At 35.7% G+C, this 9,404-nt stretch overlaps 1 pseudogene; it reads left to right on the top strand.

Annotated features, from left to right (window-relative positions):
- Positions 1 to 4,374: 4,374 nt before the first annotated feature.
- Positions 4,375 to 5,729, top strand: LOC144252773 (SERPINE1 mRNA-binding protein 1-like; annotated as a pseudogene).
- Positions 5,730 to 9,404: the final 3,675 nt, after the last annotated feature.

The raw sequence follows: 9,404 nt of genomic DNA, 5'->3' as shown, positions 1-9,404 counted from the left end.
CAGGCGCGGTGGCACATACCTGTAATCCCAACAGCTGTGGAAGCTGATGCAGGAGGATCACGAGTTCAAAGCCACCCTCAGCAAAGGCGAGGTGCTAAGCAACTCAGTGAGATTCTGTCTCTAAATAAAATACAAAATCGGGCTGGGGATGTGGCTCAGTGGTTGAGTGCTCCTGAATTCAATCCCCAGTACCAAAAAAAAAAAAAAAAAAGCTAGGGGGTGAAAACTTGCAAAACTCTCAGTTGTGGAAAAATTAATATTGGTGCCATAATTATCTAGTTTGATAGCCTATGATGATAAATTCATATATTTGCATGTCATTTTATTTTACTGCATTTGGAGTAAACATATTAATGTTTTCTAAATATAATTATTTATTAGCATGTTTTAGAAATGTTATTCCTATGTAAGAGAATATCACTGTGTTGTTTTAGCTGGAATTGGAGAATCAGAATCTTCGTTTGATCAACCAAAACCAAACTGAAGAGATAAAAGCACTACAGTCAAAACTACAAGGTATAAACATTTTCACCAAGATATCCTAGTTGGATTTATTTGGCTATATAGGATTTACTATTTTTTACTTATGATTTAAAAATTTTATTATAAATATAGTATTAGGAATTATTTTCATGAAATGAAGGAATTTCCAAACAAATCAGAACTCAAGTGAATGTATCCAAGTGAATGTTGGCCCTAAATGTGGAAGGTGATGATATACAAGTTTACCAAACTTGTTACTACATAGGTTAAAAAAAACATGGACAGGTAGTAATTTTGCCTTTTTCTATTCTAAAATTCATTTAATTTGTCCTCATAGTAAGTTGCATAGAGTTGATTTTACTGAAAGTATTATTTATTATGTTAGCCCAGGATGTCAGGGATTATGGACAGTGTATACCAATCTCTAATAATGATGGTGTTTTGGTCCTTCCAACCCATGTAGTACTCTATCTCCTGGTTTTCTTAAAGAACACAGAAGACCTATGAAGCCAGATAGTAGATTATAAATATTTGTATTAGAGGTATGTACTTCAAAAGGCCGAGAATACTCTGGCCTCTGAAAGAAAAATGTCTTTTCGTGGGGATTAAGGAATCATGAACATGATACACTTGTATTTGCCTGGGGGACTTTGGAGAAAGCTCCTTGGCTTGCTATGTGCCCTGGAAATGACATTAACCTCCAGAGCTATTTATAACTTTTGATTGTTTACAAATAATTAAACCAAAAGGAATATTTGCTACATTTCAGATAATTCATAACAATATTTTATAGGCTCAAAAGTAACTTTTCGGTCTGGGGTTGTGGCTCAGTGGTAGAGTGCTTGCCTAGCATGCTTGAGGCAATGAGTTTGATCTTCAACACCACTTAAATGTAAAATAAAGATATTGTGTCCACTTAAAACTAAAAAATGAATAAAAAAGTAACTTTTCATAATGTAAAAATTGGGTAATGTGGTTACACCACATATTTCGTCTTTGAGCTATAAATCAGCACTTTTTAATAGAACTTTCTGTGATTTAAGAAATATTCTTTACTTGTGCTGTCCAATATGATGACCACGAGCCACATATAACTATTTGAGAGTAAAGAACTTTTATTAGTCATGAAGTATGACTCTTGTGACTGAAGAACTGAATTTTAAATTTTACTTAATTGATTTAAATCACCATATTGAACAGCACAGCTAGACATTAGTGAACAACCTGAAAAGTATAAACTAATTTGAATATTTCATTTCAGGTATATTTGCTTTAAAAATCAGTTGTTATTTTCAATTTTGCTTTGTATCCTAGTTTTCAACAGTGATTGAAATTCTTACAACCTGAGTGTTTTGAGCAGAATTTGATGATGTGAATAAATTCTTTGGATTTTCCAATACATGGGATTACTTGCTTTTAACTTCAAAACCTAAGGTTGAGTAGTGTAACTATCTTTAATTGAGATTTTCTTAGTACACTATTCTGGTGAAAGCCCCTCAATTGCACATCAGGTTGAAAAAGAGGTGAATACAGCAAGGTGTACTATAATTTATGCTTATACTACATGACCTAGTATAGAGGTTTTAAAACTTCGTTTAGCAATGGAATCCTTAAAAGGAGGAAAATTATGTAGAATTTGAGCAGGTAAAAGAGGTAAAAGCAGTGTTGGGTGATGGTCCAGAATTCTACAAACTTGGCCTTTTCCATGCCTCTTTTTGTATCCTCTGGGTCTCACAAAATGCACTGGGAAAATGTTGGTATGGTAGGAAGAATATGGGCTTTGAAGAGAGCTTTAATGCCTTATTACTTAATAACTGTTGTATCTCCAGAACATTTTTTTACATTAGTAAAATTGCCATTATAATAGTGCCTTCTGATTTCATGTAGGAATATATAGACTTATTGATTACAGGGCATTTTGTTACTGCATATTAATACTTACTTGATCATTTTCTCTACTTGTATGACAAAAATAAGTGCCTTCATGGCTGATCTGGAGTTTCATATTTAGAATTAAAGTTTCAGATTTGTGTGACATTTACCCTTATTGAAATAGATTGAACATACTAGGCCCACTAAAAATTGTTATTTTTTCCGATTTTTATTTTTATTTTTTAGTACCAGGGATTGAACACAGGGATCCTTACCACTGAGCCATATCTCCAGCCCCTTTTTTATATTTTCTTTAGACAGGGCCTCGCTGAGCTGCTAAGGCTGACTTTCAACTTCTGATCCTCCTACCTCAGCCTCCCAAGTCACTGGGATTACAGGCTTGTGCCACCGCACCCAGCTCTAATATTCTTGACTTGCAATTTTTTGTCTTCATTGCAGCCTCTTAGATTTTAAAGACTAAGAGATACTGATAATTGGAAACTAGGCTTGGAGAGGAGAAAAGATATATTATATCGTGAATATAAGATGGTATTTAAAAAATATATATGCATGTACATTTGTCCCTCAGTATCCATAAGGGATTGATCCCAGGATCCCTGTAGATACTGGAATCTGAGAATGCTCAAGTTCCTTATTTAAAATGGCACAGTATTTACATATAGTCTATGTAACTCCTTCTATAATTTTAATCATTTCTGGATTGCTTATAATACCTAATACAATATAAATGTTTGTAAATATTAGTTATACTCTATCATTTAAGGAATAATAAGAAAAACATCTATATGTGTTCACTACAGAGGCAGTCTTTGTTCAGAATATTTTTTAATCTACAGTACATTGAGTTCACAGATATGAAATCCACGGATGCAGAGAATCAAATGTATGCAACCATTACAATCAAATTGTGAATTAGTTCTGTGAGAGATGATCAACACAAAAACATTAAAAGATACATCTAAAAGAACATAATATATAAAGATATCTTTCTTATCCACTGCTTAATTATCAGTTGCTACTTAGCTTATCCCTTTATCCAGAGTGAAGAATTTCATTTTTGGAAACTCCTCTCTAGGATCTCCATGGTTTTGATCTTATAAGCAGGAGTGTTAAAGGTCCTAGAGATGAATTAAATCACTGATTAGGTGAATTACTATATGAATTTTCTAAATTTTATATCTGCCCCCTTTTCCCCCTAACAAAGTGATTAAGGTTCTTTATGTTGTGATCACCATGAAGCAAACCCCTCCATCTGCTTCCTTCTCATTATTAACTAAAATAGGCAAAAATTACAGTGATTGGGGCTGGAGATGTGGCTCAGCGGTAACGCGCTCGCCTGGCGTGCGTGCTGCCCAGGTTCGATCCTCAGCACCACATACCAACAAAGATGTTGTGTCCGCCGAGAACTAAAAAATAAATATTAAAAATTCTCTCTCTCTCTCTCTCTCTCTCTCTCTCTCTCTCTCTCTCTCTCTCTCCTCTCTCACTCTCTCTAAAAAAAAAATAAAAAAAATAAAAATAAATAAAAATTACAGTGATCAAGTGATATTTGTACCTATGGTAATCTATATTTCCTTTGGTTGTTTTGGCAGCCAGTACTTCAGACAATGGCATTATCACACAATTTTCAACCAATATTAACAAGTATTTAACAATACTTGACTTTTTAAGAAACTGTAATGCTCTAGTTATTTATAATCAGGTTTTAGTTTGTGTTTCTTGTTTTTATTTGACCACTGCTCTTAAAGGGATTTGTTTTCTCTCTGGAGTCAAGAAAATATTTTGGATATTCGAAATATATAAAAAAAAAAAAAAACAGACCCATGATGCTTAACAATGGGGCTCCTCTGTTACTGTGCCTAAATTATGATAAACTTGAGACTTTTTTCCTGATGTAAAGAGTAATTTGTCGATCTTGTGGGAAGAGCTGAAGCAGGCGCTCTTGGCTCGGAGCGGCCCGCTGCAATCCGTGGAGGAACGGGCCACCGAGCCACCATCATGCCTGGGCACCTACAGGAAGGCTTCGGCTGCGTGGTCACCAACCGATTCGACCAGTTATTTGATGATGAATCGGACCCCTTCGAGGTGCTGAAAGCAGCAGAGAACAAGAAAAAAGAAGCCGGAGGGGGCGGCGTTGGGGGACCTGGGGCCAAGAGCGCAGCTCAGGCCGTGGCTCAGACCAACTCCAACGCGGCAGGCAAACGGCTGCGTAAAGAGTCCCAGAAAGACCGCAAGAACCCACTGCCCCCCAACGTTGGCGTGGCTGACAAGAAAGAGGAAACGCAGCCGCCCGTGGCTCTTAAGAAAGAAGGAATAAGACGTGTTGGAAGAAGACCTGATCAACAACTTCAGGGTGAAGGGAAAATAATTGATAGAAGACTAGAAAGGCAACTGCCTCGTGAAAGGAGATTTGATAAGCCACTTGAAGAAAAGGGTGAAGGAGGCGAATTTTCAGTTGATAGACCAATTATTGACCGACCCATCCGAGGTCGTGGTGGTCTTGGAAGGGGTCGAGGAGATGGATTTTTTTTTTCTTAAAGAGAGAGTGAGGGGGGGAGAGAGAGAGAGAGAGAGAGAGAGAGAGAGAGAATTTTAATATTTATTTTTTAGTTCTCGGCGGACACAACATCTTTGTTGGTATGTGGTGCTGAGGATCGAACCCGGGCGGCACCCACGCCAGGCGAGCGCGTTACCGCTGAGCCACATCTCCAGCCCGAGGAGATGGATTTGATTCTCGTGGCAAACGTGAATTTGATAGGCATAGTGGAAGTGATAGATCTTCTTTTTCACATTACGGTGGCCTGAAGCATGAGGATAAACGTGGAAGTAGCGGATCTCACAACTGGGGAACTGTCAAAGATGAATTAACTGACTTGGATCAATCAAATGCCACTGAGGAAACACCTGAAGGTGAAGAACATCCAGTGGCAGATACTGAAAATAAGGAAAACGAAGTTGAAGAAGTTAAGGAAGAGGGTCCAAAAGAGATGACTTTGGATGAATGGAAGGCTATTCAAAATAAAGATCGTGCAAAAGTAGAATTTAATATCCGAAAACCAAATGAAGGTGCTGATGGGCAATGGAAGAAGGGATTTGTTCTTCATAAATCAAAGAGTGAAGAGGCTCACGCTGAAGATTCGGTTATGGACCATCATTTCCGGAAGCCAGCAAATGACATAACATCTCAGCTGGAGATCAATTTTGGAGATCTAGGCCGCCCAGGACGTGGTGGCAGGGGAGGACGAGGTGGGCGTGGGCGTGGTGGACGCCCAAACCGTGGCAGCAGGACTGACAAGTCGAGTGCTCCTGCCACTGATGTGGATGACCCAGAGGCATTCCCAGCTCTGGCTTAACTGGATGCCATAAGACAACCCGGTTCCTTTGTGGACCCTCCTGTTCAAAGCTTTTGCATGCTTAAGGATCCCAAACGACTAAGAAATTAAAAAAAAAAAAAAGAGACTGTCATTCATACCATTCACACCTAAAGACTGAATTTTATCTGTTTTGAAAATGAACTTCTCTTGCTACACAGAAGTAACAAATATGGTAGTCAGTTTTGTATATAGAAGTGTATTGGTAGCAGGGATGTTTTCATAATTTTCAGAGATTATGCATTCTTCATGAATACTTTTGTATTGCTGCTTGCAAATATGCATTTCCAAACTTGAAATATAGGTGTGAACAGTGTGTACCAGTTTAAAGCTTTCACTTCATTTGTGTTTTTTAATTAAGGATTTAGATGTTCCCCCAATTACAAACTGGTTTTAAATATTGGACATAATATCAGTTTTAATGCCTGCTTTGCATTTTCACACATGGTCAGCTGGGACATGTAAACTTTGATTTGTCGAATTTTATGCTGTGTGGAATACTAACTACTTTATGTATTTTAACTTAGTTTTAATATTTTCATTTATGGGGAAAATCTTTTTTCACTTCTCATAATAGCTGTTATATATGCTAAATCTTTATATACAGAAATATTAGTACTTGAACAAATTCAAAGCACATTTGTTTATTAACCCTCGCTTCCTGCATGGTTCATTAGGTTCAAATTATACCCGATTCACAATTTCAACTATATTTACTTTCAAAATATGTGACTTTCCCATTTTAAAAGCCAAGCTAGACACTTTATTTGTGGAAGTTGTTTGAGCTACTTAGTGTTGATAAACACATCCTGTCAAGTGTTATGGATATAGGATTTCTACCCCCCCCAACAGGGTGAGTGGAATAAGTTGATTTGCTCTAATGGGTAATGTTAGACTTCTGTAAAATAAGTGTCTGGCACTTGCTATGATTTTTGTTTGATAGGTCCCCAAATCAGAATGTTACATCTGTAATCAACAACCCTTTTAACCTTTCTTGTTCTGAAGAAACCAAAGGGCACTGGTTAGTATGGTGAGATGGGGAGAGTCTTCAATTTTTGAAATTTGGAATGCAGACAGCTTTACTTTATAAGGTTGGAACAGCAGCACCATCCATAAAACATAAGCCAAAAATCTTTAACTGTTGAAAAATGATTTCCTATATTGTTACTATTTGGTCTTAAATTGTTAGATGAATATTTGTACCAGAGAAGGTGATAAATATCTTTTCCCTCTTCCTTTATTAGAAAATTAGGTAATTAATGGATTCCTTGAACAGGAGCATCACCACTTACTAAACACATGGATAGAATGATCAATAAACAGGTTTTGTAGTATTTTTTTTATTCTGCCACATTTATTGATTAAACAGGGAAGGGATTTTATTTAAAGTTTTAACTTCTGTCACTTGTCAGTTATTTTCTACCTCTGGTAAGGTCCAGTTTTTAAAATATTGGAGATTTTAAATTTAACATGTCTGCTATGTAGTTGATTGGTTTTCACTTATACTTCTGAAAAAAAGATTGTACAGTACAAAAGTTATTCGTTTGGATTGGATGTATCAATCTACCTACTAGTCTTGACATCTTAGTAAGAGGTAATTGTTTTTTAGTGATGGATAAACTTGTGCTGGTGTTTTGGATCTTATGATGCTGAGCATGTTCTGCACTGGTGCTAATGTCTAATATAATTTTATATTTACAAAAAGGCCTGCTACCCAGAGGCAAGTATTAATTTAGTCCATATGGATTATTGACTCCTTTTGAAATTGCAACATACACACTCTTAAATTAGTGTGTTTAGACTTTAAGGATTCAACTCTTCTGAACATGTTTATAAATCTCTTGATTTCCAGCAACATATTATAGACAACATCTGTTATTCAAAAACACTTCAAGTTCCATTTGCTGTCAGCCATTGTCACTAGAGAACACACAGCAATATCTGGTATGTTGCAAGCTTTCAAGATAGCCTAAACTTGAAAAAGTTGATCCATTAGTTGTGTTTGATGGATGTGAATTTGCCTCCTAGTTCACTTTGTGTCAATAGCTAAAACTGTGAACCTAACTTTCTCTTATTCGTGGGTAATAACTGAAAATAAAGATTTATTTTCATGCTCACTTCTTAAAAAGTTATAAAAGCAATCAAATAGGAGCCCTCATTGTCATGGGTTTCCCAGCTTCTGACCTCTGCATACCCTCAAGATGTAATGCTCATTTAAGTTTTAAAAGTATTACATTTAGGTATTATTTGATAAACTTATTTGGGAGAGATCCCCATCAGTGACAAAATTGGGAAAGTTTAAGTTCAGGTAAAATGAATTTCAAGGGTTTATGTGACGATTTTCATTTCTCTTAGAAAATCAGGTTTCCACTGAAAATCATAATGCCAGTTTTCAATGGCTAACTGGGTATAGTACTCTAGAGAGGAAATTTCTTAATGGATATAGGTTCCTTAAATAGTGTGACTGAAGTTTTGGTGAATTTTTATCTTGATGCTTTTAAATGAAAATAATATCAAGAACTGAAGCTTTTAAAGACATTTACAATTGTACTGAAATGACTGGGGGTATGATTTACTAGTTGAATACTATTTTAAGACTTGAGTTATTTAAGCTCTTAAAATGTGTCACAAGATAGTATACATCTAGTACCTTTATTCAATTTTATTTTTTAAAAATGGAAGTAAGACACATCATCTCCAGGGTTGTAAATATATTGGGGACTTATATTTGGTGTGGGTTTGGAGGGAGAATATTAAGTATTCATTGTTATTCTTCTAATTGATAGAGATTGCACTGAAATAGAAAAGTATTAATAGGTAGTTGCATACAAAGTCTAAATACTGTGTATTGAATTTTAAAAATAACTTTTAAGAGCACTAGCTGGTGGAAGAAACCAACAGGTATTAAAGTTAAAAAGGAGAAATGTGAAGTCGATAGATCCTGACATTGACTGAAAGGTAAGACTATGCAGGTACCTTAAAAGGACATCTGTCCCAACCTTCAGCTGATATACAGTTCTGCTTTCTAAAGAAAGTGCGTAGAAAATATATTCTAATTAGAACATTTGTAATAAAAATGAGATTGATGTACAAGTGATTGTTAAACCCTACTGAATGCCATATCTAAGTTTACTGAGAGCCCAGAAACTTGATTATTATTATCTTTTTGGCAAGCCTGTGCCTAGTAGCAAAGGCAGTAAAACAGTACCTGATTAAACTTTAAAAAAAGAAAAAAGAGTAATTTGTCTTAAAGTTTTTATATGCTTTTTTTCTATGTTTAACAAATTGACATAAACAATTCAGATCTTAATTTTGATTAATGACCTTTTAGAAGTTCAAGGTAAGAAGTCATCCATGGTTTCCACACCAAAACTTTCGGAAGGGCAGCACCTGAGCAATTTGAAGTTTGGGTGCTTTTTATCCCGAGTGAAGAGTCCTCCTCAAGTAGTGAAATCTGAGGAAATGAGCAAGATATCTTCTAAAGAATCTGAATCCACAGAAGGAAAAAAGACAGAAGGTATTTATGGACCACAGCAATTTTTAAAAGAAAATTTTTTTTGCATTTTTTAAGAAGGAAAAATCATTTACTATGGTTAATTCAAATACAGCTTAATTTTTTTGACAACTTTGATGCTTTATAAGAATATTTCTAATGAG

The sequence above is a fragment of the Urocitellus parryii genome, unplaced genomic scaffold (genome assembly GCF_045843805.1).
Source record: "Urocitellus parryii isolate mUroPar1 unplaced genomic scaffold, mUroPar1.hap1 Scaffold_59, whole genome shotgun sequence".
Lineage (NCBI taxonomy): Eukaryota > Metazoa > Chordata > Mammalia > Rodentia > Sciuridae > Urocitellus > Urocitellus parryii.
Note: the sequence above shows the minus strand (reverse complement) of the source record. Positions and strands in the feature narration are given on the sequence as shown.